The sequence below is a fragment of the Helicoverpa zea genome, chromosome 6 (assembly GCF_022581195.2).
Source record: "Helicoverpa zea isolate HzStark_Cry1AcR chromosome 6, ilHelZeax1.1, whole genome shotgun sequence".
Taxonomy (NCBI): Eukaryota; Metazoa; Arthropoda; class Insecta; order Lepidoptera; family Noctuidae; genus Helicoverpa; species Helicoverpa zea.
Genome location: NC_061457.1, coordinates 13,330,772 through 13,346,813, shown reverse-complemented (window position 1 = coordinate 13,346,813; position 16,042 = coordinate 13,330,772). Strand labels below are relative to the sequence as shown.

The 16,042-nt window shown below is 34.6% G+C and overlaps 1 protein-coding gene across 1 annotated transcript in view; it reads left to right on the top strand.

Moving 5' to 3' along the window:
- The first annotated feature begins 5,408 nt into the window (after positions 1 to 5,408).
- LOC124630976 (protein tiptop-like) overlaps positions 5,409 to 16,042 on the top strand; it is a 252,303-nt gene continuing 241,669 nt past the window's right edge. Inside the window, exon 1 of the mRNA XM_047165039.1 lies at positions 5,409 to 5,848. The gene's annotated coding sequence lies outside the window, so the exon portion shown is untranslated. The remainder of the gene's footprint in view (positions 5,849 to 16,042) is intronic.

Sequence of the window (16,042 nt, the reverse complement as noted above, 5' to 3'; positions counted from 1 at the left end):
AGGCATTTGCAAAAAAACAGAGCAAAAATAACCAAATCCCAATGAAACCCGACCCAATTGACACTCATTATTGTATTCACCCGCCGCGAAACCTAACCCAATTTGCGTGCAACTGGTTCAATGCAAGAAAAACGGTGCGCGCGCGCAACCCTATATAATTTAGCGCCATAAAGGATTCCGCGTGATGACAGCGCAGAATTGAAACACCGCGAAAATTACCAATTTTATGATCCAAAATTACATATAGACCTTACTGTGGTACTATCAGGAATTGGCCCTTTTGACCGAATTTGGTCCTTATTCCACTGTAGTAAGACTCAGCTGGTCTTGAGTGTCGGCAAAGTAATTTGTCAAAGTGTGTTCGTGTCGTGAAACCGTTGACTGATTGCTTTGATTGACGGCCACTCTTGTTTGTCTGTTTGTCCGTCTCGTGTCAGATAACTATATCGATTACAAGCACTTTATACTTTAATACATTTATAGTATCATTTTAAATTGGTTGAAAGTGTAGGTGTTAGGGTGACCATTAAGATTTGAACCCGGGAAGTGATTTTACGAGGTTGTAAAACTCAGCCTACGTAGTTTTATTTATATTTTATTAGTTTTGTGGGTGTCGTGTTTATTTATTGGCGAAAATAACGACGACAATAGTTTGTGTATCTTATACTAATAATGTTGATCTGTATTCAGGATATAGTGCAGAGTGCAGAGTGAAGGCGATTCATTATATTATCTATGTAGAGGTATTACTACTAAACACCAAGTCAGGAACATTTCGATCTAATCCCTACACTCCATCTTTCATGGATGTTTTTTTTTTTATTTTGGCTAAGAATATATCGACTTGAAAACCACCTCAAATTGTCTTAGTTCTTGCATAGCGATTTGTTGTACAATAAGAATCATTGTCATACGACGAAACTTTGGTACTTGTCTCAGTAAGTACCTACTTTTTTTATTTATGAAAAGGTTTATTAAGTTTGTACCTTATACTTAGGTACATACCTATGTACTTTACTAGTTAGTACTTCATACTAAGGTACTTAATTTATTTTCGCTTCTGGTAGGTAAGTGATCTGAAAAGGCAAAGATCATGAATACTGCCACCCACCCCATTCTCTTATGGAATCCAGTTTCTGTCATAAACATATGAAATGATTACTTCAAGAAATATGATACATATGTATTTTTAGGACTTAGTACTAAACAGTCTTCAGGAGCTCGTGGCTAAATAACAGCCGCATTGGTCCATCGATCATGTAGTGTAGGTAATATGGTTGGGCAACGCTTGATGACGAGTTCCTTACCGTCTTACCACAAAAACTTTTTAACGTCAGTTTAAGAGTTGTCAAAAAAAATGACAAATTATGACGTTCACATATGGTTCATTTTGGAGCCACATTTTTTTTAGACAAGTGTAAAACAGTGGTTAAAGTTTTTGTAGTAAGGCCATTTGTGTTTCGGAAGACACGTTTAATTGTTGGTTTAGGTTGAAATTTTAACATCTTTGGCAATCTTTAGAAGCTTTATAACATTTGTTACTGAAGGGATTGCTGGGTTGAGGAGTTTAGATAGGAATTACTCCATGTAAAACACTGGTTCTCAGCTGCATCCGGTTAGATTGGAAGTGGACCCCTAGTATAAAAAGGGAAAAGGCTAGGCAAATGAGGTATATTCATTCTAAGCAGAAGATAACTAAGTAGGTACAAGAAATATCTAGGAAATAATTTTCTTTAAGGTAGAATTTATTTTATTTTATAACAAAAGCTATAACTGCAACTCCCTGCACCAACAAAGCTTTAAGAAGACTAGCACTTAAATAATAATCATTGAATGAGTTATTATGACTAAGGCTGGATGTAAGTCATCAATGTCGAGTTTGATAGATTACCGAGTCTCTGGCATTTGCCTGAGGACTGTATTTAGATAGCATAGTAAGTGCAAGGTGCACTTAGATACATACATATTAAGAATTGTGCAGTATTGAATTTGTAGGGTGACATGCAAAATAATTGTTAAGTAGGTAAACTAGGAAGATTGTTAATTTTAAAATTAGTCCTTCATCTTATTAACATTGAAATGAATCCTAATCTAATTCAAAACAAAAATAATAATTCCCATTAGGTATTCCCTCACACAACCCAAACACAATACAAAAAAGATTTACGCAAGTTCATTAACCCCTAACCCTCAAACGCGGGGCGATTAAGTCGCAATCAAAGTAATGTTGCCAACACGTCAACTACCAACATAAACTATGCACGTTATGTTCAGATCCGATTTTTTTTAACTTTTTAAAACTTATCAAACGTATATTTTTTAAATTTATGTTTGTAATAATCGTGTATATTTAGCTGTGGAGCTACTCAGCGGGGGACGGATAAAAATGACGGTTTATTGTAGGATTTGACGGGCGGGTTCGCGGGGCTGACGATGATGAAGCCAGCGTTGGGGGGTTAGGTTTTGAAGGCTAGTTTTCTGCTTTTGTTTGTAAAGGTAATGTGTAGCGTATCAATATTGGTCGATATGTGTCATTTTAAGGGTGTACAGCTTTGCTGCTGCGTGGGTATCTACTTGTATCAGAATGATTGAATATTTCAAGCTTTTCTTTTAGTATTTATTCAACTAGCTGTTCCCTGCGGTTTCACGTGGTGAGAGAAGAGGGAATGGTTCGGTTAGTAGTTGCCTTAGGGAACTTAGACCTGGATAAAATGGACCCCCATATTCTATCTTAGCCTCTTTATGATCTGTGTTTCAGATGTGTTTTTATCGTTTCAGTAGTTCAGGCACAAAAATCAGACAGAACAGAAGCAAGGATCTATTGTCCTAACTTTTCTTTGAAACATTACTTAAGTAATTCAATATGATATTTCCAACTCAACATGTTTCTACTCAGACGTAGATAGACATAATAATTTTGATACTTTATGAAATTATGACAGCCGTTGTAAAGTTGTTTAAACATGACAATAAAAATATGTACCTAGGTATAAATATTTAGTTGCATGTTTTTAATTTACATAAATATTTTGTAGTAAAAAAGCTATGCTAAGTTATGAATAAAACTTTTAAGTATTGCTGGATCAACAGATATTTAAATTAAAATGTGTGGTTGAATACTGACATTCGTATGAGTTCATTATTTGAATATTACTTACTAAGTAGGTAAGTGAATACAGAGTTGCAGAATAATCATTGTTGGTAATTTTTATTATCCAACAATGGTGGAAGTAAGCTTTAGCATTTTAGTGTTAAGTTTAGATTGATATTTTATAGGTGAAAAAAAATCTGAATAGAAATGGTTACCTAGTTGAATACCTACCTAATTCGATTCATTGTCAAAAAAATGTTTGAATAAAAATTTGTAAATCTGAATAGAAGTTCATTGAATAAGTAGTTTGATTCATATCTCATTGCATTGACCAAAGATGTTACCTACCTATTTAGAAATGCTTAAAAGATAATAAATTAACCTTTGTATTAGGGTAGTGAGAGCAGGTACCTGTTTCCACGGACCGAAGGACCAAAACCAACTTAAAAGCAACTGAATAAAATTCCCACACTTGACTCTTTTTTATCAGAACTTCGTCAAAATCGTTGGTAAAAACGGCAAAATAACCCACATGTCTTCTTAATAAGTGAACTTAAACGCGAATAAAATTATATTGACGAACAAAAAGAATCGGATTTTTACGATTTCGATCGTAAAATTACGCGTGTTTTGGGTTATTATTGAAATTTTTTTGGTCCTTCGATTTTGGACCTTATTTTTAAGGCTGTAAAGTGGTTTATTAAGTAGCTTGGTTTTATGTAAAAAGTAGTCGGTAATGTTATGTGAGAATGTAATGGAAATATGAGATATTTATGGTGTAACGTGTTTTAGGAGGAAGACTGAATGTGCAAAGTTTTTTTTATCATTATTACGAGCACCTAATGAATCTTGTGCGGGGATTTATTGAGATTGTTTGCAGTTTGGCAATAGCTTTTGTCGATTTATTATTTTTATTGTTATTGGATTATTTAATTTGAGGAATTTAAGTCTCTACCAACAAATAAAACTAAAATGTTATAAGATAAAGAATTTATTGAAAAAAAAAACATTGCATAGTAGGTAACTTATTGATTTTTTTAAAGTAAAAAATATACAATCTATGAAGTTTAAACTCAAGTCGAATCCTAATGGTGATAAGTATACCTACCTAATTACTTAGGTACCTACCTAATAATTTATCCCATAGACCCATGTAACTAGGTAGGAATTAAGAAATCTGTGCCCAACTGTGTAAACATAATGGGCCTTACTACAAAAACTTTAAACCCTGTTTTACGCTTGTCTAATAAAATTTTGGCTGCAAAATGAACCATATGTCAACGTCATAATTTGACATTTTTTTAGACAAGGCATAAACTGACGTTTAAAAGTTTTTGTGGTAAGACGGAATATGTTTTATCTTGCTTTTGTTTTATCTACCTAAGTATGATATGCTCAGGTAAAAACTTACCTAAGTAAAACAAAAGCAAACGAGATCAAACGAAATATAATAGAATACGTAATCATGATCTATTTTTTTAACAAATAAATAATAAGAAACGGCATCAACTTTCCCAAACTATCAAACTTCACAATAAAATAACATCAAAAAATAATTTAAACAAACAAAAAACTAATTACTTAAAAAAAATAAAAATTATTAATTAATTATTTGAATAAAATCTCGCATAAGCTACGTAGGTACAACTCGTAACGAAAGTGAGTTACCAGCGAGCAAAAAGGTAAAAAGGCGGCGCGGTGAGGTGGGCGGGGGGCGGGGGGCGGTGACTAGGCTCCGCCCCCCGCGAGCGGGACGGCGACACTGCACGCGCGCCCGCCTGCACGCTGCAAGGTCACGTCAGACCCACTGACTTTTTGCAATGTTTTGACATAAGTACGTACAGTTTTTGAGGACTGAATTTTTTTCGGGGTATTTTCGATTTCAGTATTGAATTTTGTGTGAATGAAAGTTTTTTTTGTTTGTTATTTCTTTAATTGTTTATTTTTATGCAATATTTTTTATTAGGAGATGAGGCAAACATTCTTTTAATTAAAGAAAATATGTGAAATAATACAATAGTTGCTTATTTATTGTATTTGTAGAGAGTTTAGTGGAAATTCTTTCCAATATCTATTTTTATACATCGATGTATATTACAAACCAACTTCCCAAAACTATATTAAAACCTCACCCAAACCCCGACACAATACCCACAATAACCAGCCATATTAATTTCCAAGATCAATCACAATAAGAATGCAGTATTGCAAAAAAGCAGTTGCATCTTATCACGTTGGACGTGTGATTGAGTGCGCTAGTTCCGCTGTCGGCCGCGCGGCGCTGTCGGCGCGGCGGCCGGCTCGCGCGTCATTCCGGCCGCGGCGCGCGACGCCACCGCATCGCACCCGCGCTCGCTGTCGCCCGCGTAAACACGCCACGATACGCGCTCACACAATCACATGTTCACGTGCTGTGCCAAATATTGTGACCAGTTAACTTAGTGAAGTGAAGTGACCCACGCTGTGCCATCCCAGTAAGCTCCACCGGTATTTGCTCCGTCGCAGCCCATCTGTTCAAATACGGCTGATTTGTTTAAGTTTACTATTGATGGATTGGAAAGAGGTTCAACGACATCGTACTTAGTGTTTGATGTGCTGAGGAATTCGTTTCACGTATTTCGAAAACAAATAGAAGTTTAGAAAACAATGGTTATATGAGAGGGCCTCGAGTGGCATTGCTTGCTTAGGTGCTCGTTGTGACAGGTGGAGCGGAGTTCTTATTGTCTGTCAAATAAGAATATTTATTGGAAAACGAAGGTGAGCATACTTTGAGTATAACATGTCAAACAAATGCTAACACTACATTTGAATTTATTATCGCTTTTTAACAATATTTCACGCATTTCAAAGTGTTTCTTTGAAAAAAACTGTGTACATGTAGCCGGAATGTTGTATATTTAGGTGGAGTAGATAGTTTAGAGTAGTAGTGTTAAGTTTGACAATGCGTGGTGGGCTCTGAAAACTTTGTGACGGCTGCTGAATTCAGTGAGGATGCGGCGACGGCCCGCGACGGTACTGTGCCGGGCCGTTGCTGATAAAATAAGCTCTAACAAAGGAAAAACTACATGAAAACACTGTAAACTATTACATAAACACTTTTTCATGTGAATAAACTTATTTTCTAATAAAAAAAGTAAGCTTAGGATATCGTTGCTTTGGATACGGAGAGTTTTGGAGACTCGAAGGTTTCGAATAAAGTTCTCAAAAAGTTACGGAAGACGGTCCGACTGAAACTATTAGTGACGGAAACGTCTGTGTTACTTGTAAAAAATGTTTTATGGATTAAAAAATAATTATTTGACCACATCAAAATATTTTTTTCTTGACAAAATGTATAACTAGGTACTTACACACTGAATAAATGTGTGGACAATATGGTAAACAATATCTAAGTCGTGTCGTTGTCGAGTTAGAATCCCAGTAAGTAAACTTAGTGCTTTTGTAATTTGATATAACCATAAGTATACTTTTTTTAAATAAATAGGCATCAGCCTTAATTAATTAACTACAAGCTAATTAACCATGTTATCATTTATTCAAATAAATAAGTCACAAAAGCTCTAGCATATAGGAACCCAGATACCTACATAGAGCGGCTTTGAATATGTATTCCTCAAGTCAAGTTTACCCTCAAACTCTAAGTTACATAACTTCAAAAAAAGTTCATCAAACACTTTGACATATCCATCAAGAATAGAAGAAGTATTGAGCAAAAGAAACGTGCAATATTTTTGCATCCTCTAGCGTCCTTTTCCCTAGTCCGCCATCTTTATTTTTGTAAAGCAATGCACACAGTCGTCATTTTAAATAGTCGAGTGGCGTTCGCCCCAAGCGTCTGCAGCGCGTCTGCCGGGCGCGGGGGGCGGGGCGGGGAGGGGGGCGGGGCGCTAGAGCGGGACGCCGCATCATAAACATTGTGTACATAAAGACGTTTTGGAAAACGCAATATGCCTAGAGTACTAGAGCTGAATTTGACTCCAAATGTCAGGATGGGTTTGGGTTTTGTGTTGTTTTTCGGAGTTAAATTAGTTTTTTTTTTAGAATTATAATTATTTATCTAGTAGGTAATACCTATTTGCTCTATGTACCTATTTAACTGTAATAAATAACATACTGTTAAATTATTTTTTCTAAGCATTTATCCCCTTTAGTTTCCTTGGCTTGTTTGTATTGTCTAAAACCACTAAATGATTACAATGCGGGCTTCTTAAATTTATAATTGTTGTTTCAATCTACTTATTAATTCATAAATTACAAGACGCATGGAATGCATAGAAGATATAATGTCTAAATTATTATTTTTTACATTCAGCTTCTAACGATGATATTTTGCGAGTTTATTTATAGGTAAGTTAGTACTTAGTAGGTATGTAAGAGCCCAATTAATTTATTTATCGGCCCGATTTAGAACTTCATGAATAGATATGCTAAAATGAAATCAAGCTCCCATCATATTCTTCATACTACCTACTTATGTAAAAAGAATTAAACTCCCAATGACTTAAACTGCTGCGTTTTTGTATAACCCATCATCCAAAGTAAGTACCTATTTAAATGAAAATAAATACTAATGGATTCTCAGTATCAGCACAAAGTACACCTGCTTATTACCCTGACCTCGGCAAACAGGTCAGCCACTTAGCCATGCTTGCAAAAGTGCTCCTTCCAGCCGCATTGCTTGCAAACCTTACAAACCTGCCACATTCCCTAACACTGTAGTTAAAACTAAATAATTATCCGAATGAAATTATTTATCTATACCTACATACTAATACATATAATAAAGGGTTTTTTTTATTGTGTGTAAAGGCTCCGAAACTACTGAATCTATTTTAAAAATTCTAAAAAATTCTAAAGGCTACACTCTTCCCGAGTAACATAAGCTATATTTTATCCCGGTATGAAAAAAAGTTCTCAAGGGACGCGGGTGAAACCGCGTTAAAACGACTAGTCACAAACAAAAAAAAATAGAATCTTACTATATTACTGATTGACCGAGAAAAATAACAGCAAAATATTCAAGAAACAAAAAACGCGAACGTAACAATGATTGACGCGAGTGACGCAGAGCCTGACAATCAAATGTCATAAATAATAATACAATAGAAGTTAATAATAAAGTTTTATTGCATATCACAATCACCAACGACATTGATTAATAATTATAATTGATTGAAAACGAAGCAGTTTTTAATTGCAATATGCATAATGGAAAATTTATGGCCAAGTTGCATTTGCATTGTTTTTTACTAGTTATTTTATTAGTATAGTTTATTTTCATTTGGATCGGAGCTATAAAATAAACATTTAAAATATAGAGCCAATGGCAATCTAAGTCAATTTATGCACAATAATTGATGATAATTCCATTTTTTCGCCTATTATGTTATTTATAATTGTTTTTTTATAAGTTATGTTTGCTGATCTATCATGCTAGTTATATTTGACCTATTCTTCAGCTATCTATTTAGAATAATCAGCTATCTAATAATATACGTGATATCATTAGAGACCCTTTGCGGCATCTAGTTATAATATGTCAAATCATGGCTCTTACTCGTTTTGTAATGTTCCTAGCTCCTTATTCCACTTAGTAAAACTTACTGGTACACTGTTACTCGTGATCTATACGGCTTTCATGAAGCTATTTATTTCAAAAATCATCAGAAATTGTAAGAATCAGAATAAGTATTATATCATCTTAATTCCGATCCGAATTTTTCTCTTACGCGCTGATCAAAAACCAAAAAATAATACAGACTGCATTCTTTTTTATAAGTTTTTTTTTTCAACGCAAATATCCTTTTCCTTCTTATAAATAAAGTTTATAAAATGACACAATTATTTTTATTGATAACATTTTCATCTCCTTCTGAAAAATCTCGGAGCTATCTACTTTAGACTTTTCAACATCATATTTTTATTGAAATCGTAACAAACCATAATGGATTCTAACTAAAACATTCCGTACTACGTGTACGGAATGTTTTACTACTAACTATCGGTTATGGATATAATATTAAACAATTTCAAGCGGACATTTTGAATACGACAACTAAAATTTATAGATGCCATGTGACGCGACATCTGCTAGAGATCCCATAACTTTGACTTGTTTATGATATTCAATATTTTATATTTATAGCACATTTTTGGGGGATTCTATTACTTTAATAATGCATTTTCGGGTTATTAATTTGTAGTCGAAAGTTTGTTTTAATCAGTTGTTGAGTGGAGAGCATGATTTAGATGTAAAAGGAATTTTGATTTGATGAATTTTGTGAGTACTTAGCTACTGAAATACTGTGCTTTCTGTGTATAGAATAGGAACAAATTATGAAACTAATAATACTGTATAAAAAATGTATACCTTATTAACTGAATCGTAATTAAACAGTTACCAATTGTACTTATGTTTTAGTACGGTAACTTGAGAAATATGACCAATTTCCTATAATCACCTGCAGGACATCTGTCGCAAAAATAATATTTTTGACGTCACTTTTATTCAGCTGGTCTATCATTCATGCTATATTTCGAATATAAAAAATATCATATATAAATTGGTTACCAAGTGCTAGTATATATTGCAATTATTTTTATTATCGACATTTATTTCTACGTGACAGTTATTAATTAATTTAACACCAAACTTTTTGCCGCATTTATGATGTTAGCTTGAAATTCTTCCAGATGTTAGTGCACTTAAATTGACTAAATTATTATAAATGCGAAAGTTTGAAAAGGTGTAAATATGTAAGAGCTTGGCAGTGACATATTTCATGCCTATTATGAGAAGACATATGTGCTACCTTTTATCCACATGCAGAAAGCAGGAGTCTAGTATCGTCTACAACGTTCTAAGGCTTGAATTTTGATCATAGTTATGATTTGTGTGATATCTGATACTAGTATCTTGTATCTAATATGTCTACTCCTACATAAGATGATCTCAGACCAATTATGAATACAAGAGACAAAATTAATATCCTAAGAAACCTAAATACCACTGACGTGACTTCAAGATACCTTGACACCTTGTATCAGAAAAAGCACGATAAACTGTAGGTCCCGGCTCTCATTACAACAGCTTTGGCAGTCGTTACGGGTAGTCAGAAGCCAGTAAGTCTGACCACCAGTCTTGCCAAGGGGTATTGGTTTGCCCGGATAAATGGATTGAGGTGGCCAGATAGGCAGTCGCTCCTTGTAAAGCGGTACCTGGTACTCAGCTGCATCGGTTAGACTGGAAGCTGATCCCAATATAGTAGGGAAAAGGCTAGAGAGATGATGTCATGAAGACATTGAATATTGTGATACACTTAGGTATCGCTTTTTAGGTCTTTCAGTACGAATTCTGAATTATTCCACTATAGTTAACAAATTACTATCTTCACGATTGTAAAACGTTAAGCGATAATACTTTAGTTATTTTAATTTATGTTTTATTATTGTTTTTATAGCTGCTGAATGACGCGACTATTGTTTCATGAACAAATTGTGTCTTTTAATGAATGAATTTAGACTCGTCATCTTTAGATGTTTTATATTTATAAGGAATTTGACAGTTATATAATTTTGCGAATATTAATTAATAATATCTTTATCTAGGTAAAGAGATCTCGGTCCTATTAAGGTAACACGCTTACAAATTACTTAAATTAAAAATATTACAACAATGTTAAAAGTTTTAATTACTCACTACTTCTACACAATTGTTTGATTCACACGCCAAAAAATTATACTTATTAATAAGTTCACACATACTATTAAAAACAGGATAATTAAATATTAAGCGTTTTAATTTAGGTTAGAAATGCCTAGATATTCTTTATAATTCTGAGCATACTTTTAGAAGCTCCGTCTAAATTGTCATTGTTTTAATTAATTTTATAAAGTTATAAATTAGAACGTCTAATATTTATAATAGCAGTCTTTATAAAGCTTAAATGTACCTAAACCGTAAAAGTTCTCACTGGTACTTTTCACAGCTATGTTCCACTGTAAGCAACAAGTTACCATTGTCTATTCTATAGCCTATAGCTTGCAGCGGTACCAGTTTATTCTATAATGTACCCACTATTCAGTATTCTAACGGTTTTCCCTATAATGTCAACTTTGCTACTTTAAACCATGCATAATGTTGCTAAAGGTCTCTAACACATAAAAAATAATAATATGTTGCAAGAACCTAACTATTAGGCGATTCTTTTTACATATTTTATGTTATGAGATAAATATTAATTAGTCGAATTATATGTTCCTCTTTCACGCTTTCATCATGTTTGTTAATGATCAATTTGCCTAAAATATTTAATAATCTTGTTCTAGTAAAACATGTGCCCACTTATAGTGACATTAAAGAGGCGTTCCTCCATGCCTAGATATTTAAATACACCACGAAATGCCACCCAAACGATTGGCCTGACGACTTGAAAATCATTTAGGAACGAATTAAAATAAAAAATGTTAATTTACTTAGTTGTCGCCACCTAAACAAATATTCAAACATCCGTCTATACTCGATGCGTGACTGATTTAATGACAGACTGGCAATTAGCTGGCAAGATGGCCGCCTGCGACTGCGCACCCAATGTCAATAACGCCATAAATCATCCGCCATATTTATTTCGAATGCTTAAGTAATATTTATTTTTATTCGCGTTATTGGTACTAGTTCGACCGACTGGTCCCATTATTTATGTATTGATACACCATTATTTATTAAAAAATAGTTTTTTTCGGATTCCATCATTAAAATTTACGGCAGGTCTAGGTCGGATCATAGCTTTAAGTGAAGCCGGTACATAAATAATATACAAACAGTCCCACGGCTCGATCGTCAAGAATGTATTAACAGAACCGTTTTATGTATCCCACCACGATTATTAACATCCATAGCGAGATTTCTCGATACCCCAATAATTTATATTAGGTTATTTATATTATTTTTATGACAACCATCCACTAAACTAGTGATTGAAATTTGTTTTTTTATTAATAATCAGTTTTGTTGCTAAGTTGTTACTAATTCTTTCTTATTACACAAATGATCGCAATATACATAAATTGTGACAGCTTTTTAGCCGCTTCTTAAATTCGTTTGATGGTTATTATAGCAATGATATATTAAAATAATTTTATGTCACATTAACTAATTTACGGTCTTTGATTCTCTATTAATGGGTATCGTTTCGCAGTAAATGTTATGTGTGTAAAAATAATAAAATGTTTATTCATCTGATTGATAAGGCTTTTAAATAAAGCAATGACATTTTCGCTGCGGTGGAGCAAAAAACTGAACCCTCGAATGCGAAAAGTCAATCAAGCAATCAGTCAGGCGTCAGTGGGGCGTCAGTCGAGCCTCAAGCCGCAACACTTATTTAAGTCATTTGACATTTAGTAAAACCCCGAGTGTACTCGCCTCGCATCCTGCCGAGATCTTTTTGTGTATGCCCAAAAATGTCCGTCAGTCGTCCATTAACATAAATACGACATTAAACTGGAGTTAATTGACACATTTCACGATTTATAAGATAAGTTACCTAGATGTGAAATCACTAGGAATTTTAGTGGGCCGATAAATAAAACCCGTTTTTTTCTAATGGCTGTCAAATTGGGTGTAGCAAGGACTGAGTTACAGTAGTGTGCTTTCTAACTGATGTATTGATTTCGTGACTAAATCGACGCCAGAGAGATGCATGTTAGTTTATGTAAAAGAGACATTACCATCTAAATATATTTTCCTTAGACACAAACGAGTTTGCTGTGCGTGTATCTGATTTCGACTTATTGAAAGATAAGATAAAATCGTGCCGAATATCAATATACAACAAATACTTTCGTGTGCACTGACAAAACGGAACCAGTTTAACAGTAGGATAAACATAATTTTATTTATGTTTGGGCTTATCTTACAAATCACGTAATCTTGACTGCTGGAGATCACAACTGACAAGTTAGAATCTGAATGTTGAGTGATAGCTGAATGATAACGAAAATGATGAATTGAAGTACTGGAGACTAGACTGCACTGAATATAATATTGGCTATTAAAGATTATTCAGACAGATATAATTACCCACACAACAGAAGCCAGGGGAAATGTTATACAATTAGTCAGTCATCAGACTTCAAATACAGATCAAATTCAAAATAACGATGAAGATTGAATCATGTCATCGGTCCAGTTGCAAAGTTTCCTATCAGCTATGAAATTATTGTCCAAACAAATGCTCCGATATTTGTAAAAACGTATTAATCTTTCACACATCAAGGTTGTATAATCCAGGCCGTCTTTGATCAACCATCGTACCAATCATCGTTTCGAGAACACGTCTTAAATATTACACAATTGAAACAAAAAATAGTTTTTACAATCAGAAATCGGAATTAGCGTGATCAGGAACTTACGGTAGAAAAAAGAAGCTTCGATGCGGCAGCACCAATTGTTGGCGCGGGAAAAAAAACATGGCGCCCAATTTGCATCGACAGCCATCAAAGTGATCTCACGCACAAAAGTGCTCCTAACACGCAGCTCTTAAGAAACTAACGCCGCACTCCTGATTGTTGTAGATATTTTTGTATAACGACTTTGATCTCGATGGCTCGTAAATTCGTTCAATAATGTTTGTTGAATCGGATCATCTGTTTAAGAATGGCAAGTAAATGTTTGTTTTCTATCATCCGCCAGCCAAATGTTGTTCGATTTCGCTAGTTAGCGTTGTTTTGACAGTCTCAATCGTTGCAAAGCGGTAATAATGCTGTCTTCACTTCATTCACGGCTGTGTGTGGGCATCGACGTATGTGTATGCATACGGAACGATTTTTTTGTATGTGAAAATGATTTAAATGAGTCGTATCACATTTGATTTCGAACTATTTTCGATCCCACCACTGTTTGTTTTATTACGGAATTCTGATATGCAATTGAAACATTTGATGTGATAAATTCGTTGTTATGAATGGAACCAATGAAAGAATGAATGAATCTGTTTCAATAGACGAACGAAAATAAAATAGGATGGTTGTAATTTTTTCAGCGGCTCGTTATTTTACTGGGGCTCTGAGTCAGGAATTTAAGAAAACTTTTCTATCAGCAGAGATTAGACACGGCCACTAAACCACTCATTGAGTCATTTAACGTAATACATTGTCACATCACCGTGCAATATGTGCACAGTGCAAATATAAATGACCTCTACGCGCAGTCACTACAGTCTCGGCTGGCCACAGTCTGTCCTGGGAGACAAACGAAGCACTAACTCGAGCATCAACCCCCGGCCGCGGCGCCCGATAGCGTCAATCCAAACAATTTTAATTTTTCCCCTACCCCAGCGAGGCTGAAAACTCGGAGCAAGGCGTAGGTACGCTCACGGGACTAAATCAATATGATATGACAGTTACGGTCAATTTATGGCCCTCAGTTAATTACAAACGGGTGCGGGGCCCTCGGGTGAGGGGGTAGCGAGGGGGAGGGGTGGCACGTCTAATGACTTGTAAAGATGCTGTTGCGAAGCGTTATTGAGTATGGATGTGTGATTGTTTGTGTGTTTCGTGCACGGAAGTAAGGACTTCTGTGTGCGTGTCACTGGGGCGTACATATAGCTTATTTCATAACGGAAAAGTTTTTAATGGGGCGAAGTATATGGGATATTGTTTCCTAGAGCCCCCACTTAAGAGATGATTGTGAGTGACAAAGCTTCTATGAAACCAACCATTTAGAATAAATCGGACTCGAACGTTCAGAATCCCAAAACCAAATTACTGCACCAACAACCTAAATCAATTCCAGCATTAATAAACGAAAAATAATAATTTCAATTTAGAGGTAGAATTTGTTCGCAAATCCCGCCTGTTTACTGGGCTATTACACGGGAGTGTTCGCGTCACGTGCCAATCAATCACTCTATCAATCAGGCCGGAATGAATGCACTCGAGTGTTAACTTGTATGTACCTATATCACATAATATTCGCTGCTAACATTTTTGGACGCGACTGTACTTATGATCGGTTGTGTTTACAAATTGGGATTGAATATGTTTGGTAGCTTTGGCAGATTTTTAATCGTTTTTGGTTATTATGAATTAGTGTCAAAGTTAGCATGTATGGGTGGTCTATTTTAATGTAATGAACTGTATTGCACTTTGAATTCATAATATGTTGCAAAAAAATAGATTTCCATCAAATCAAGATAACTTTTTCTTTTATATCTTGTAATAAAATAAAAATGCTGTACCTAGTCGAAATCGATATGCTAGTCTTTTCTGAAGCAAAAAATGCGTATTATAATCCTATATTTTTTGTACCTTAGAAAACTGATTTTATTCATACTGATTTAAATATTAAACCCGTGCAATGCTGAATACTGTTCAAGCAACAATTCTGTTTATTAGTTCACTTGTAAGACGGACGGCCGACGCCGACGCATCTTGATTCATTTTGTTTTCGATCTAATGAATAGTTTTGTAAGCTTTACATAAAGTTCTATAAGATAATACACCTGTTGATTACGCACTTTCAGATAACGTACACATTACGTACTTTATGCTGTACGTGGATCCAGTTTGGGTTAGTCTTTGGTGGTATTTTGCGAACGTAGACTCGTATTAAAGATATAGATAAGTTCACAATAATGAATTTAGTTATCTTCAGCTTCAGTAAGTTTTAATATCACTTCACGCACGCTTTCAAAACGAAGAAACTTTCTTCAACAGCCAATCGGGAGGACCATTTTTAATTTTATATTTTTGTATGAAATCAATATACGTAAATCACGTGGTTTACTTCAAGTCTATGGTATGTGTGTGTCATAGACTCTACATTTCGGTAGAGCATAGAATTACATTTATCTGTAGAAACAAAATTCTCTCCCGTTAAGAGACTTTACAGAATGCAAGTTAGCTGCATCATCATTTACTTCTATAAGCAGTTGTAGATCTTACAATAATTAC